We start from the raw sequence: 16,640 nt of genomic DNA, 5'->3' as shown, positions 1-16,640 counted from the left end.
CTCGCATGAATTTTTGTGAAAGAAATAAGCATGTTCCTATATGTCGAGTCGGGAGTTTTAAGGATTTTTTTATAAATATCGACTAGCCTTAGTGCTTCTGATGCTGAAGTTGGGGTGTTTTACGAACGAGTCCTGCAGTTCAGGGTCAGGTATTTAAAAACATCTATCACGAAAGCAAAGATACAGGAATTGGGTTATAAAATAATACTACCATTATTCTTAGCATCAAAATGAAAGCAGCGATAACAACTAAAATCAAACATATTGCTGAAGTTATTACCATCACCAGAGAAAAATAGTTTAGTGTTTTGGTATGACACCGCATTATTGGCATAAGGAAGAAGGATATACATATATATTAACATCCTTGAAGAAAGTGATGGCAAAGTATAACCTGGATGTAAAAGATAAGGTAATGATAATGCAAAAAAGAATAGACAACGACCTAAGTATAAAAATGAGAAATCAAAACTAGGGAGAGTGAATGAATTCTTCTATTTCGTGGCAGGATCATCAGCAATAGAAATAGCAAGAAAGATAGCGTCAGCTGAAGAGTAGATGCCAAACGTAAAGTGCACGAAACGTGTCTTCTTGCAGCAAAATACCTTAAAAATTAGCAAACACCTCATTTAAATAAAAATTTGAAATTTATTTATCTATGGATCTAAGATATATCATAAACCATAAGACACTGAAAGGCAAAAAGATTGAATACAGAAGACGAAAATAAATTTAGAGAAAAAGCTTACTGCCGGCAGTTGCAATAGGGATAATAAACGGATGCTTAAAAAAGAAGGACCAATTTATCAGGGCAAATAATTGTAGGCGTGAACATGATGAAGACTCTATCAAAATAATTTCCTTGAAGATGAAGATCTTTGAAAAAGGTAATACTTCGCTGGAAATTTTATCTTTTCCTTCTCAAGAATAAATATTTAACTATGGTTCATATTCGTTATTGTAACAGAAAGATTTTTTAAAAATAATTTCAATTTAAGCTTCAATGCTTAAATAATATTACCATGTACTATAAATGAAAATATTTTATACATATGCCCTCTAAATATTCCCTTGTCCAAGCGATCGCATTTTACGGGGCTATGCACCATCTGACGCATTTAAATGGATGGAGGCAATTCGAAGCTTCAATAAAATTAACATCGGGAAGGGTACTTGTCCAGGCGGCCTTCATATGTCATGGAGTTTTAGGTACAATTTTTAAGCGCCAAATCTGTTAATACTCCCAGGGCGATTTATTTTCGACATGGCTATGTGCCTCACCGATCTGTTAACTGCTCCCACCAGAGTATGGTTCCCGAAAAGCAAATCTAAATCCTCTCATTTTACATTTTTATTTTGAAACTTAATTTCCTTGGGAATGATGGAAAATTTTAGATAACATTTACTCAATAATTATATATAGCGTTTTCCTTAGTCACATAAAAATAGAATAAATGGTGAATAAACGATTATCAATGAGGCTTGAATAAACAGCATTGAAGACCATTTTATCGATTAACTTATAACGAGCAATAGTTTCTCCTTATTTGTAATTAGAGAAAAATTTTTATCACAATGATTATTATAATAAGAAAATAAGGTAAATAAAGGAGATATCTGAGTGAGGAGTGCGAGAAAATATCAACAATCGCTTTAAACTTGCTTTAAAATTGCTGCGTATTACTTCAAAATGATTCGGTGATGGTTTCAAATAACAGAAACCCGTGGTCATATTTTAATATTTTTATATCATTTGAAAAATAACATAGAAAATACTGTTTGTTTTATTACTTAAAGTGGATAAAGGCACGCAGTATTTTCGCGAATAAAAGCACCCACGCAATAAAATGGAAAATAAGGATTTTGCATCAGGGGAACAATCTCCAAATAAGGCATGGAACTTCAAATATCTTAAGCACTTCAGTCTTTGGGATTCTTGCTGCTATATTTTAACGATTTTTTTTATATTGTAAGTTCTAGACGTTAGAGCGAAGAAGCCTATCGTAACCAATAGATACTGAATACTTAATGTCATTACACAGTACATGTATATTATGTTACATCCACTGTACTGCACTCGTTTTCTTGATCGCTTACATTGTACTCTTAAGAAAAGCATATATCCCATTTTGTTATCAACATCAGTCAATGTCAAAATTGTCTTCACTAAAGACATACTGCCATCCCCAGGATATTGCCTTGGTGACTGGGTTACAAATAAGAATATGAGCATTAATATAGCTAAGAGTAAGCATGTAAATTTTTCAAAAAAAAAAAGAATGCACAAAAGGACATTTACACCCTCTTTGGAGAAAGAATCCTGTGTAGCAATCACTGCAAATAATTAAGTATTCACTTAATTAGGGATCTTGTGTGGGGAGTCCAAGTAGATAATTTGACACGGAAGGTATTTAAAGTACTGTATTGGTTAATGAGAAATTTAAGAGGAAATAGCGTAGCCACAAAAGAAAAAGCACATAAGGTACTGGTTAGCACTATCCGAGAATACTCGTCCATATGAGTTGGGCCATTTTGAAAAGGTAGAAAAAGTTCAAAAGAAAGGCAGCAAGGTTTGTACTCTGAAGATACAAAAGATCAGAGAGTGTCCCAGAAATATTGGATGTCCTGAAATGGGAGAGTTTGAAAAATAGAAGAAAAAGGAGTAGGTTAGGCACGATGTACAGTATTCTTAATAAGAAAGAAGCGTGGGAAGATTTATGAAAAGAGATAGAAAAACCAAACTTAAAGAAAAAAACGACCACAGTTTTGAAATAAAAATAAGAACGCAAAAAACAAATAAGAAAAAATAAAAAGTCTTTTTTAAACAGAACTATTGTTGAATGGAAACCGGCTGCCTGGTGGTTTGTTTGAGCCCTTTCCATCCAATTTATGGAGTTTTAAGAATAAGTGTAAAGCAGCCACTGGGTAATAAACTTCATTGATACTATTGTAGTTATTAAAATATTGTTCGTATGTGATGTGGACGGCGTGATAGGTTGTACAGCAAAAATGAATGATGAGTTAACGGTGCGTGATTTTAAACGGTACATGAAATTGAAGAGTGCGTGATTATAGACGAGTACGGCGATGGACGAAGCGTCGTAGGTATGGTGTGAATCTAACCCTTGTGTGACGGTAAAGGTGCGGTTGGTAATATGAAAGTGTCGTTGTGTATAACAGCATTTTGTCTCATATCTGTCTTCTTGTGAAGTGTGTATGTGCATTGTAAGAGTGACTGTTGACCAGACTTGACCGATGCAACCAGGACAATTGCCTAATTGCAACGATATAAATTCTTAAATAAATAAATAAATTCCTAACGCCTAGAAAATGAAACTAACCCTATATTTTCTAGAAATTGACACAGAACAACTCGCTTAGACCTACAAATAAAATAAAACAAGTAGTATGCATACATTTATTTACATGCATATGTCATGCCAATGCATGAAAAACGCCATGGATGTTTGGATTTCCATGTCGATAACGTTCAATTCACGTTGCTAGACAGTTGGGCATACGTTAAAACAAACTGCAGACACCCCCGACTGGCTCAATTAGTCACGTAGGCCGTAACCGACGTATAAACGTAAACCAGCTGATCAACCTGGAGGAGACAAAAATTCTTCCCTGATCTCGGAGATTCTAGGATTAAATTTCAAAGAAGCGGTTTAAATCGGGCTATTCCACAACTTTAACAGAGACAGGCTACAAAATAATCATAAGAATATCACGCACACAAAGAAGTCTCCAATATTTAAAACTAATATTTTTTTCTTAATCTTAATATTGTTAATTAGTTTTATGTAGGATATCTGTTTCAGCCTTGTTGAGTGACGCTTGGAAATTTAGGGTTGGAAGGATCCTACTCATTTAAAAATCACACTTTATACGAATTTTCCGTTTAGTCAATGAATAAAAATAATTACCACGGGATAAAGTAGTGATTAACTTGGAAAGCTAATTTATAATACCTAGGTTTTTTCAATGCGAGGTATTAAGCACCCTATTATTTCTGGGATCTTTTCAATGCTTTGCGGCTGCTTGTTTATTATTTATATTTATAATTATCTAATCCCCGATATTCTCCAAAAATGACCAAAATATCCATTCCGATTGTTTGAAATGGAAATTATCCATTCAAAAAGTAGCGAATACTTCGATAGGCTAGTTAGGAAGTTATTTTTTTATCATAATGCAACCTCACTCAAAAGCTATGACCACATCAATAGGTTAATTCTAGCAGCCACTATGGGCGAATCACTCTCTTGAGGCATTTCAATATATTATACTAATACATAATAATATTAAATCAACTCATTCTGTATCTAATTTTTGGAAACAAACTATAAACTGAGACTTGCATTTGTAAGGCTTTAGGTAACAAAAAACACAATAAAAGCTTAGCATAAACTCAATGTAAAGAAAATTGCAATACATAAATAGAACAGAAAACCACATTTCAAAAGGTTTATAATACTTTAAATTAAGTGTTCTTACGAAAGGTTTATCAGACTTTATTTAAAGTTTAACTTTCATTTATGAGTACCGGAAATATATTAACAAATTCGGACGATATTCTACCATTCAAAAGAGTACGGTCAAACAATTACAATTATGAGTCTTTCAGAAGTATTAGAGACTCCAGCGAGGTAGACTAGCCCTCGATTTTTAATGATACAATAGACAATTACTCACCCAAAAGTATTGATGTGACACAGTAGATAGGTTACGCAGAAAATAAAGATGGTGGGAGCGAAGTCGGAGAGTAAATAGTAATCTCAGGGTGCCGGGAATCTTGTATATCTAGTATCTTTTTCCCGTAAGAGGTAGAGTAACACGGCATTAATTTTAAACAATCGCCATCGCCATCCTAAAATGGCACAGTATAAAATAAGCTGGGAGTTAGTAAAATGTTACCGCGATGCAAACAATCATCCTTATATACTTCCAACATCATTATATACCGTATTTTACAGACGATATTACTCACCGTATTTCAAATATATCGTCATTATCCAATATTTATTACATATTTTATAGCGAGTTAAATTACTTCCACCTATTGTGTCTATTTTTAATGCTATAGCTATTATCTATGCAACGGTTTTTCTGTCAAATTTGCATTGATCGTTCGAAAAAAAATAGACATCGTCCTCATAGTAATAACGATAACACGAAGTGGATTTTTTATCACTTAGCAGAGCCCAAACCATGCAATGAATTTTTTAAATAATCTTTTAAATGTGAACATTTAACGTATGCGATTCTTTCATTTTCATAATATCCCTTCCCATTCTCCCGAAATTGCCTACAGGTGTCTTTCTCGTCCCTTGGCTCTTCTATACCAGACCCGCCAGTTATTTCTCTGAGCTCTTTGTAAGCCCTATGTAAAATTACCATTCCCCTTATCAGCAAGCCAAGGCTTGAGGTTAGCGACCAAGGATACGTCTTTCTTTCACTCTTCATTTTGGAACGAATACGCTGGCGTCGTCTAGTCGTCTGACCCAACTCCGACGTTCACTACGGCACGAAGGATTTTGTCCTGACATCCTGGTTTCGAGGGAGAGTGGATGAAATACGAGGGACAATGCCAAGTAGAAGTAAGGGTGTTAATGGCATAAGAAAGAGGGAGTATAAGGAATGAGGGAGGAAAGCTGAACAAATACGCCAGGAATGTTCATCTGTCTCCTCCCAAACTCACCGTGCCGCTCTCTGAATCCCTACTCCTCCTCTCCAGCTCTCTGTCCTGCCAATTCGGTAATAGCCGAGATGGTACAAGGAATGCAGAAAAAATATTCAAAAGTCTTGGCTCACGAGTTGACAATTAGGCTTGAAAGCTTTTCCGAAAAGACGGTCAAAGGGGAGTAAGCGGTAGTTCGAAGGAAAGGGATAAAAGAAAATGAGTTGAGTCGCTTTTTTTACTCGGGATTTTAGACCAGCGGGTTCTTAAATCGATCCAATCTCTTATATCAGTAAAGTTGCCTAGTAATAAGGACATTGCTCTTTCTTTGAGTCCTCTAATAATCAGAGAATTTCTTGGAAATCGTAATTTATTATGGTCTTTGGTTATTTTGTTTACTCAAAATATATGTCGAAGGCACTTTGGAGATTTAACAGAAAGCTATACTGCACGCAATTTTCTTCTTTTTTATTTCTTTTATATTAACGAAGCCTATCCATTTGTAATTACAATAAACCATTTGGAAAATAGTTCCCAAACAAGGCACCTGTGATTCGATCAAAAAAGGTTTAAAATTAAACATTTCAAGTTTTCTCGCTCGAAGTTTCAACAGTCTGTAGTAAAATTAAGTAAAACGTTTAATTTCTGTTGATTTGTAAAATTCGAACTTAGTGGATTGGATATAGACACTCATGGCAAATAAATCCGCGTCGTATTCATTAAGATTTGGTAATTTAAACCCTAAATGAGTTTTATTTTAAAGGAAAAAAACCTGTTGCTATCTTAATTACAATTCATAGAAAATGATATGGCCACTTTTGAATCATGAGAAAAATTGCTAGCCGAATTAGTTTATGCAAAATGTTGTCTAAAAATTTAGCAATGATGCCACGAATGTCTTCGAAGTGTTACTTGAAAATCAATATCAATTAAAATGAGTAAAATCCTTTAATTCGGTTTAACATAAACCAACCAAATTTTTTTTTATGACTACAGTTTTTCTAAACTCTGAATCACAAAAATTATTCCTATAATGCTCTTAATATTTCAATCCTCCGAGCTATGAACTCTTGAGAAAATTAATGATCAAATTATTTTAACAAGTTAAATCTCGAAATATGCTAGCGGAAACGAGGTGATTTTCCCAGCCTCATGTAAGGGCAGAAGACTGTGCTGAACTTCATGAGACTTCATTCATTCAAAATACTCAACCTATTCAGCGATTGGGTTTAAACAATTTCCACTGTTTACTTATAATTACCGCGAAATATTGGTCTTTCTCTGAGCTTCGTTATTTACTTCTTCATTTCTTCCGAATAATGCTTGCCTATCTCACGAAACTCTTGAAAGGGAAAACCGACAGCAGCAGGACAGAAGACGCAGAAGTAGAAGACCAATTGAGTTAAAAAAAGGAACTTGGAAGGTTAGGACAATGTTGAGGACAGGAAAATTAGAGAATATTAAGCCAGAGATGGAAAGAGGGAATATAGACATTTTAGGTTTATGCGAGATGAGATGGAAGGATAGCGGGGATTACTGGAGTGATCGTTATAGAATAATATTGGCCATAAAACTTATTGAGTCCTATTCCGAAAAAGGTAAACGCTACATCATGAGAGGACTGCAGAACAATAAGTTTGATTTACCGCGCAGCTAAAGATGTTCTAAGGAACATGAATACAACGATAGAGATTAGGGTAAATGATTACTTTGAGGATGATCAGTCTGGGTTTAGGAAGGGGAGAGGTACGCGTGGTGCCATTTCAGTAATGATTTCATTAATCGAAATTAATATAGAATACAACAAGGAGGTGTTTGCCTGTTTCGTAGATTTCGAAATGGCGTTTGATAGAGTGGATTGGGATTAACTAATGAATATATTGCAGAAAATAGGCATAGATTGGAGAGACAGGAGGCTACGCGAACAGTATATACGTGCGTCAGATTGTACAGGTGCGAGTGGGGAACGGAGAGTCAGGATGGGAAGTGTTAGGAAGAGGTGTAAGGCAGGATTGCCCAGTATCACCAGTGATGTTCAACGTATGTGCGGAGGAAATGATTAAAGTGGCATGGGAAGAACTGGAGGTAGGAATGAAATTCGGAGGGAAATTCGTAAAATCAGTTAGGTTTGCTGATGACCAAGCTCGGATTTGTCAGTCAGCCAAGGGATTGCAAGCATTGCTGAGTGAATCGGAAACTCAGTGCGACAGATATGGGATGAGAACCAATGTTAATAAAACAAAGGTTATGAGATCTGCCAGAAAGAAAAAGACTATGCTAAAAATTAAAATAGAAGGGCGAAAACTAGACCAGGTAGAAAAGTTTACGTATCTCGGAAGTGTTTTGACCAACATGGTCAAAATAGAAAAGACGTAAGTATAAGAATTGCGCTAGGCAAAGAGGCTTGTAGAAAGAGGAGGGAGTTGATGATAGTGATGTTTAGTCAGGATGTTAAGAAAAGACTTTAAAAACTTTGTAATGTAACATGGTAGAACACATTTGGCGCGGAAACGTGGTCATTGTAGGAGGGTGATAGAAGTAGATTGGAGGCTTTTGAAATATGGGTGTGGAGAAGGATGGAGAAGGTGAAATGAACAGAGAAGAAAACAAACGAGGAAGTACTTGGTATAGTGGGCGAAGAGAGGGGTTTGTTGGGAGAAATCCTAAGGAGGCAGGAAAAAAGGATGAAGAGCCTATTGATCGGCAGTGGGATTTCGAAGACTGCAATAGAGGGGAGAATATTAGTCAAACGAGGAGAGGGCAGGGACAGGTTAGGGATGTTGTACAGGATGAAGGGAGGAAGGAAGTACGTAGAGATGAAGAGAGACTGGATGTGGAGTAGGTTGCTGGATTGTGTTTTGTTAGGAGTTAAAAAATATTTATTTGTTAGTTGTGTCCATCCTGAGCCTATGTTAACCAGTAGATTACTTTACAATAAAATAAATGCCTGCCTTCATGTTGTCTAAAAATCAAACAATATTTCTTCCCCGTTCCCCCTTCTATCACCGCTTTAAAAATACTACTGCCTTTCAATATTTCCCCATTCATTTCCTCTGCCCTTTTCTAAGCTTCCCACAATCATTCTCTCTTTGCATGAACTCATTAAACCTGTGCTGGTCATACACTTTGTTCAACTTATGTTCTGCTTGCTCGGTCACTTATATTTTCAAAGATTCCAAACTACGCTCATTCGCATGCTTGAAAGACTAGGTATGATATCCATAAAGTATTGCGTTAGAAGTTAAATTCCATTCTAATGTTTTATTCACATTTTTACTTTCTATATTCATCTTCAATTTTCTCCATGCAAATGTCTCTTCTATGAAGAACGTACTTCTTCCCCTATTGTCCCCACTTCTATACCACTTTTCCGTTGAAATACTGTTCAAATATATGAACTGCTACATCTACTATAGTTTATTCCTTTCCACGATAAGACCTAACTTGACCTTCCTACTTCTCGGGAATCTCATAAACTTTGGTTGCCTGAGGCTAATCCTCACCCCATATCTCTCGCATTGTTCCTGCACTCAAGACACTCGCAACAATAATCGCAATACTTCCTTTTATGATAAACTATTGCTTATTAACCAGCACACCTGGCTAAATCAACTCTCCGTTGACTTTAATTCCCAGCTCAAACCCCTAACTTTTTCTCAGCAAATTTGTTGAAAAGTATGGACGATAAGGCACAACTCTGCAACACTCTCATGCCAACTACATCGAGTCCCTATTCTCTATCTGTTACTCTTATCTCTGCCTTCAAAACCGCGTACAAGTTTCGATAAGTCGCCTATCCTACAAGTCTACTTCCATATTCCGCAATATCTTCACTAATTTTTCTGTTGCTGCTGCTGAAAATGGCGCTGTTTCTAAATATACTCCGAAATTTGCTAAGAGTATAACGTAAGAAACTCTCTCTCCCAGTGTTATCTAGGCGCACCAACTTTTGTGATTTTATATCCAATAAGTGTTAGTTCTTATCAAACTCCTTAAGAACTCGACCTTTTTATTCTCCACGATCATCTCTACTTCCCTACCCGTACTTTCCTGCCTCTATACGATTATTTGTTTCCCCCTTGCACTGGTTTCCAATCCCGCGCTATCGTTAGAAGCTTCATTTCTCGTACGTTCCAAATTATTTCTTCAAATTGATCATGCTTTTTCCACACTGTTATGCAGCTGCATTATTAATTGATTGGTCAGGCAACCTTACATCTCAAACAATTGAATTATATCACTCCCTTACACTATATTCACTGCCCTCATCCCCAGGTTTCTATTTAGTAATCTTTACCTCTCATACTATAAATTACTCAATGCATGAGTCCAGTAAAGCCCGCTGTCAAGGTATCTCGCCTAACAGAATCCTAACATATCTATACTCCTTTGCTTGATGTTTCTCCCGAAGTTTTACAGCTTCTCTGTCTTCATCAGGTAAATATTTCATGTTTCTTAGAGTTCGTTGTTTTCCTCAGCTCGTTTGTAGAAGGATTGCCTGTCATGGCATTGGGGACCCCACCTTAAGCAACTATGATTGTTCTCGTCAGTACAGATGTAGAGGTCAACAGAACGCGCAAGCCCTTTAACCTCACAAAGTTCTGAGATGGTTCTGAGACTTGATGTAATGAAATAATAACAGATAAACAATACTGGTAATACCAATCGCAAAGGGAAGATATTTATAGAGAGGAAATAAATACAAAATACTCGTATGATAACATACAAGGTCTGTTCAAAAAATATCCAGAAATTTGAAATATTTCGCGGGTTGCGTATATTTGATTTTCAATTTTTTTTGTGGCGTTATGTAGGTTCTATATCTCTCACTTATGCCGAAAAGTTCAGCCATTTTGAATGTTCAGTTAATTTTTGACAGATGTTTTCCTTGGACGAGTTTTGGCTTGTCTCCGATTTTTACCTATTCCAAAAAATGGATCAAAGAATCAGTATCAAATTTTGTGTGAAAAACGAAATTAAGTGCGCGGACGCATTCCGAATGTTGACTGTGGCTTATGGAGAAGCTACCTTGGACCGAAGCAACGTTAATCGGTGGTACAAAACGTTCCTAGAGGGCCGAGAATATATGATCGACTAAGAGCGTGCCGCACGCCCGAGCACGTCAAAAACAAACGAAAACGTTGATGAATTGAAGAAAATGGTATTAGCCAATCGTCGAAACACCGTTAGAGAAGTTGCTGAGGACCTTAATATATCGATTGGCTTGTTCCATTCGATTTTTACCAATGATTTGGGCATGACAAGTGTCGCCGCGAAATTCGTACCAAAATTGCTCAATTTCGACCACAAACAGCAACGCTATGAAAACATTGCTAATGACTGTCCGCGACGACCCAAATTTGCTTTAGAGGGTCATAACTGGTGACGAATCATGGGTTTATGGTTATGACGTGGAAACTAATGCTCATTCATCCCAATGGAATCTGCAGCTCGAGCCAAGACCGAAAAAAGCGCGTCGAGTTTGGTCGAATGTGAAAGTTTTGCGAGTTTTCTACGAGTGCAAGGGTGTGGTGTATCATGAGTACATCTTTCCACATGGTAGAACGGTAAATAAGGAATATCACCTAAGGTAATACGCAATTTGCGAGAAGCAATCCGCCACAAACGCTCGGATTTGTGGAAGAACAAAAATTGGCTTTTGCACCATGACAACGCCCCTGCTCACACATCGTTACTTGTTCGCGAATTTTTGGCCAAAAACAACACACTAATGATGTCGTAGCCACCGTATTCCCCAGACCTTACCTCCGGTGACTTTTTCTTGTTCCCGAAACTAAAGAGGCCCATGAGAGGACAACGCGACGCTACGATTGATGAGATAAAGACTGCATCGAAGGAGGAGCTGAAAAATATCACAAAAAATGATTTTTTGAAGTGTTTCGAGGATATGAAAAAACGTTGGCACCTGTGTATAGTATCTAATGAGGATTGCTTTGATGGGGACAAAATAGATATTCATGAATATATTTATAATTTTTGAAAAAACACAAAAGTCGTGATACTTTTTGAATAATCCTCTAATAACGGATAGATCACGCAGAATAAGTCTCATCATGATTACATAAAATAGTAAATAGGACGGTGCAAAATTAGATTGCCCATTTACAGGATATTTTATCTCTAAAATACATATTTCATCTGATTTTCTTCTTCTCTCTTAGAATTCTTGAGTCTTAAAGAGTCTTAAAAATTACCTGTGAGGAACTTCCGCCCAGCCAGTATAACCCTGCCTCCAGGACTGATTGATATTTCAGCAAAATTGTTTCACAGAGTAGTTTTAATAGTCACAAATACGTCTGCGAACATTTTTATAGAGTACGAGGAAGGATTAGGATGAAAAACGCTGTGGCAGGAGCCTCGTCTGCTACTGAAAACATTCGCAACCCCCTACCCCCGGTAACAGTGGGGGGAGAGATATTTGACCCTCATGAGCCCGCACTGCTGTGCTTCCAATCAGGTACAGTCCTCCCGTGAGAAATGCCCTGAGGGTCTCACCTTGGACACTCCTTCTTAAGTTCCTCAGGAATGGAAGAGTAAAGGCAGGAGGTGGCGGAGGAATTCGGAAGTGGAATGGGTGGGAAAGGGTAAGGTGGAAGGAATATCATCCCTAAGCATAGTTGGTGGACAGAAGGGGTAGGGTAGGGATCTAAATTCTTTGATGCATGCCTGGCATGCGTTTTGGGGTAATTATGAAGGTTGAGCCAATGGAAGGATGTAAAATGCCAGAAGGCACAAGATCGAGCAAAAAAATGAACTCCCGAAATTCACCAGGAGGAATGCTTCTTAGATCCAGATTCTCTATATCCCACATGAAACGTTACCATGAATGGATTGCTTCAACGTGAAAATCATCATAATTTGTCATTATTTCATCCGAATTGAAAAAATATACATACAAAAAGAGAATTGAACACTGTATTACTTCTTTCATTTTTATTAAAATAGAAGAGCAATTAATGCTCATGAGATAAATGAAATTAAATTGTGCTTGGAAAGTATGGTATCCGACTTTGTGCAAGAGATACATGGTGAATTAAATCCCTTGGAATTTTCAGATTTTATTCACGACTTCGAAATTGACGCAAAACCTCATTACCATGGCTGACAGATCGCGAATAAAACGTATGTGTAAATTCTAGGCATTTAATTTACAAGCCATTTAATAAGGTTAATTTTGTTGCAAAATTTAATTTTTTCCCAGAATGGATAATGTTAAATATTATTTATTGAATTACACCGGAAAATATTGACCAAAGGGTACTTAACGGACTACGATAAAATATAGGATAAGCTAACCGGAATGTCCGTTTGATGGGTGAGGATAGAGCTCACCTCGCACTGCTTATGATCCACTGTGCCCTGAAAGATACCAAAATGCACTAATTAGCAGACTTTAGCCTCTTTGGGCCGCTTTTATTGGTTTTATAGTCATTTAAAAGTACCCATTGAATCAATAGAGAAGCGACCGCACGATATTTATTATACGTAACAATCCAAAACACTAGTTCGTGGCTTAATATCGGTCGGTTTTTCATAAATATCTCCGAGAGGTAGGTTAATGCAAATGTAAAAGAATTAAAATTTAAATGATTAAATTAGGCTAAGGAACATGATTTTTTTACTCATAGTTTGTGATAGGTAAACACCAAACGGCACATTCAGTTTATCCCCTCTGCAAACGCTAGCCAGAAATGTACCTTTGACATCAAATGCCTTTGACATCAAGCAAAGTGAAAAGAGTAGTTTTCACACTGAGTTGGATTGATTCGCATTTAATTAATACCGTCGACAGTCTTGTAACCAACATGCATGGAATTACGTTATTAATGACTAATTTTCGTTTCACTCATTTTCTATCTATTTTCCTCCTCTTCATTGAAAACATTAAATGCATGAAGCATGGGGACCAGTATCGTACGGTGGCAAACTTCCGGGCTTCCCAGAGGACCCGGGTTCGTATCCCTAAGGCGCCAGATATTTTTCAGTGGTATCTCGATTCCTAGTTGAGGTCCTTTGTGGAGGGCACTTGGAGTTAGTACGCTATCCGTTGGATGGGACGTTGAGTTGCGGACCCCTTGGCGCCTTTAAGAGTAGGCTAATGCCGACACCGGATTTTTCTTTACCCTTCATCCTTTCCTGTCCATCCCTAATGGTGCAAATGACCTACGCTGTCGGTTGCACCCCCCCCCTCTAAAACTAATACTTCGACATGAAACATGCGCCACGAAAGGGGACTCGTTTATTGTAACTTTCAGCAACTTTGTTTCTTGCAAAAGGAATACATTTTGAAAATAAACATCAGCTACAGGCACATTAGCGTGACTCCAGAAATCGATATTTTACATAAGATTACCCGCGAACACTCATGAGGCATTAGTCACAGCTATGCAAGAATAAAATTTGAACACAATACATTGAACGCCATATCGGATACGTCCAATTATTAATATTCCAGCAAAGGCTCGTTTTTGATGGAACCAGGACTAATTGTAAGCGATCATCTTCTTAGGCGAGGTACGGCCCGCAAGACGAAGGTAATCAATTAAACCCTGTGTAATCATTAAAAAAATTTAGAACTACAAGCATACAAATTCAAAACGGATCACTGCGATCAATTTGTATATTAGTAGCTGAATACATACTGACAATAGCACAAGGAACAGTCGTCTAAAATACTGTCAATACTAATAATCCTAATAATAATACTAATCATCGTCTTCATACTGCAATAGTGAAATGATCATAGAAAATCTACCACTCAAACAGAAATTACCTAGAAAGAATTTCCAGAAATATCCTCGTCGTTTTGGTTCCTTAAGTTTGGGCATACCTTGACGATTCCCTACTAAAGAACGCATGTGATATAAACATTGTTCACATCATTAAATATTATGAAAATTCTAGTCTTCCCCTTTGCCTTCTCATATACACATTAAATTCTACACATATACAATGAAAACAAAAATGGCGAGCTTCCATTTAAGAATTTCGACTGCCTTAGTAACCTGAAGCCATAACAATATTACCCTTTGGTCTTGTCGAACAGAGGAGGAAAAAAGGGCAGGTTGGACGGTGCAACACCAGGAATTTTCTAGCATTTACAACAGCGAGGGGAAAAATAAGGCCTATTCTAACCACCATCTTTCCTTTTTACCCCCGCACGAGGGTTCCCTCTGGGGAAGAGGGAGTACGAGGAATAGGGAAAGAGCCCGGAGGCACGCGTTTACTGCTCGTAATTTGTTACCTGGGCCCTCGTGGCCTGACGTGGCAGCAGAGGATTACTAGGGGACGCGTGTGGGTGGGTGAGGATGAGAGGAGGCGGAGAGGGGTGGAGGGGAGAGAGATGGAGGAGGGTGGACCAGGGAATGCCTGCTCAAAGACGAGAGGGATGCATGTTCCGACCTTTTTAGAGGGGGCAGCGAGGAATGGAGGGGGATGAATGTTTTTTGGGATGACCGAGCGTGAAAGGGGCTGGAGACTGTGATCGAATGTTAGAGGGCGTTGGAATGGGGAGGTGGGGTAGATAGGTATGTGGGCGGAGTCGAAGAAGGCAAGATCTTATAACGAAGGTAGGAGAAGGGGAGAGTGGAGCCAAAGGTTTTTTTACAGGAGAGGTGGGAAGAGAGGAAGGAGGGAAGAGAAAAATGAGTGCACACGGAGACTCAGGGGAAGGGGAAAATGAAGAGGAGAGCATGGCGGAAAAGAAGAAACGAAGGAGGGAGGAGGAGTGATGAGAGGGCGAAGGAGGCAGAAATAGAGAGAGATAGGAACGGTTGTCAGGCTGGGAGGGAAATGGGTGGCGCCGGGGGTTGCCATGGGAATGGGATTTCAGGATGCTTGGAAACGGGGTTCGTGAGCGGGCGAGTGGTGGGGGTGAGGAGAAGAAGATGGATGGGGGAGGAGGAGAATCAGATTGTGTGGGAGTGGTCATTCGAGGAGGGGGACATTTGAAATCGAGAGCGTCCGAGAATGAAGAGGGAACGGTTTGTGAGGCGGGTAAGAGTGTGAGAAAGGGATAAGTCAGGTACCGGAGGAGATAATAAGGAGATTTCGGTTTTAGCCCGTGTCAGATCCCGAGAAGAGTTCGAATGGTAGTTCGAAAGAGGTAGTTCATAGGGATAAATCTGAGCTAAACGATTACCAAATAAGGACAACAAAAATTAGAGGAATGATTTATTCGTTTGCATGGTCTTCTAATGAGACTACCATAATATAAACTATTTAGACTCCCGTACAAGGTAAGTCAGGAACTCTAGCACAAGTATAATGAATGAAATCCAGAGTCACCAATTGACAGTACTCATTGTCGGTTGGTGTATTTTTACAATTAAATCCGACGTCAACTGTAATACCAATGACTGTTATTTTATGTTTTCTTAAGCATCTGAAGGTAAAACTGTTTTCATTTTACTCTTGTACAATGACTTAAGCAACATAGGTAATCATTTTTATATACTGAAATGATATTACTTAGAAGCTACTATAAACACTTTTTCTGAATCCCGAATCGTCACCGAAAAGCGTTGGGAATAATAAAAACAAGGATTTAATAATGAGATATTGCGCCTGTGAATGAGCTCAATGACTCATAATTTACTCCTATTACTGTAAAAATTCAATTTCAGTACTAGTTGCCTAGTTTTTTAAGCTTATAAGCCGTTATTTTCCTGGAAAAAAATCTATGGAGAAATGGTACTCACATATTATCACGTTAAATAATTTAAATTAAATCTTAACAGACACAACTCATACGCTATTTCTCTTGAGCTTCATTCCACTTGCGTAGATATTTCTACTACCACTTTGTTATTCACTAGCGGCAAATACATTGAAATTCATGAAAGAAAAGAAAAATATAAACAAATGACAAAGACACTCACATAAATACATTTTATACCTTTTTGCGTTTTAAATGTCATGCTACGTCTTTCGAACC

The sequence above is a fragment of the Hetaerina americana genome, unplaced genomic scaffold (genome assembly GCF_022747635.1).
Source record: "Hetaerina americana unplaced genomic scaffold, ioHetAmer1.1.p SCAF_1, whole genome shotgun sequence".
Classification (NCBI taxonomy): Eukaryota; Metazoa; Arthropoda; class Insecta; order Odonata; family Calopterygidae; genus Hetaerina; species Hetaerina americana.
This window is presented reverse-complemented; position numbering follows the sequence as displayed.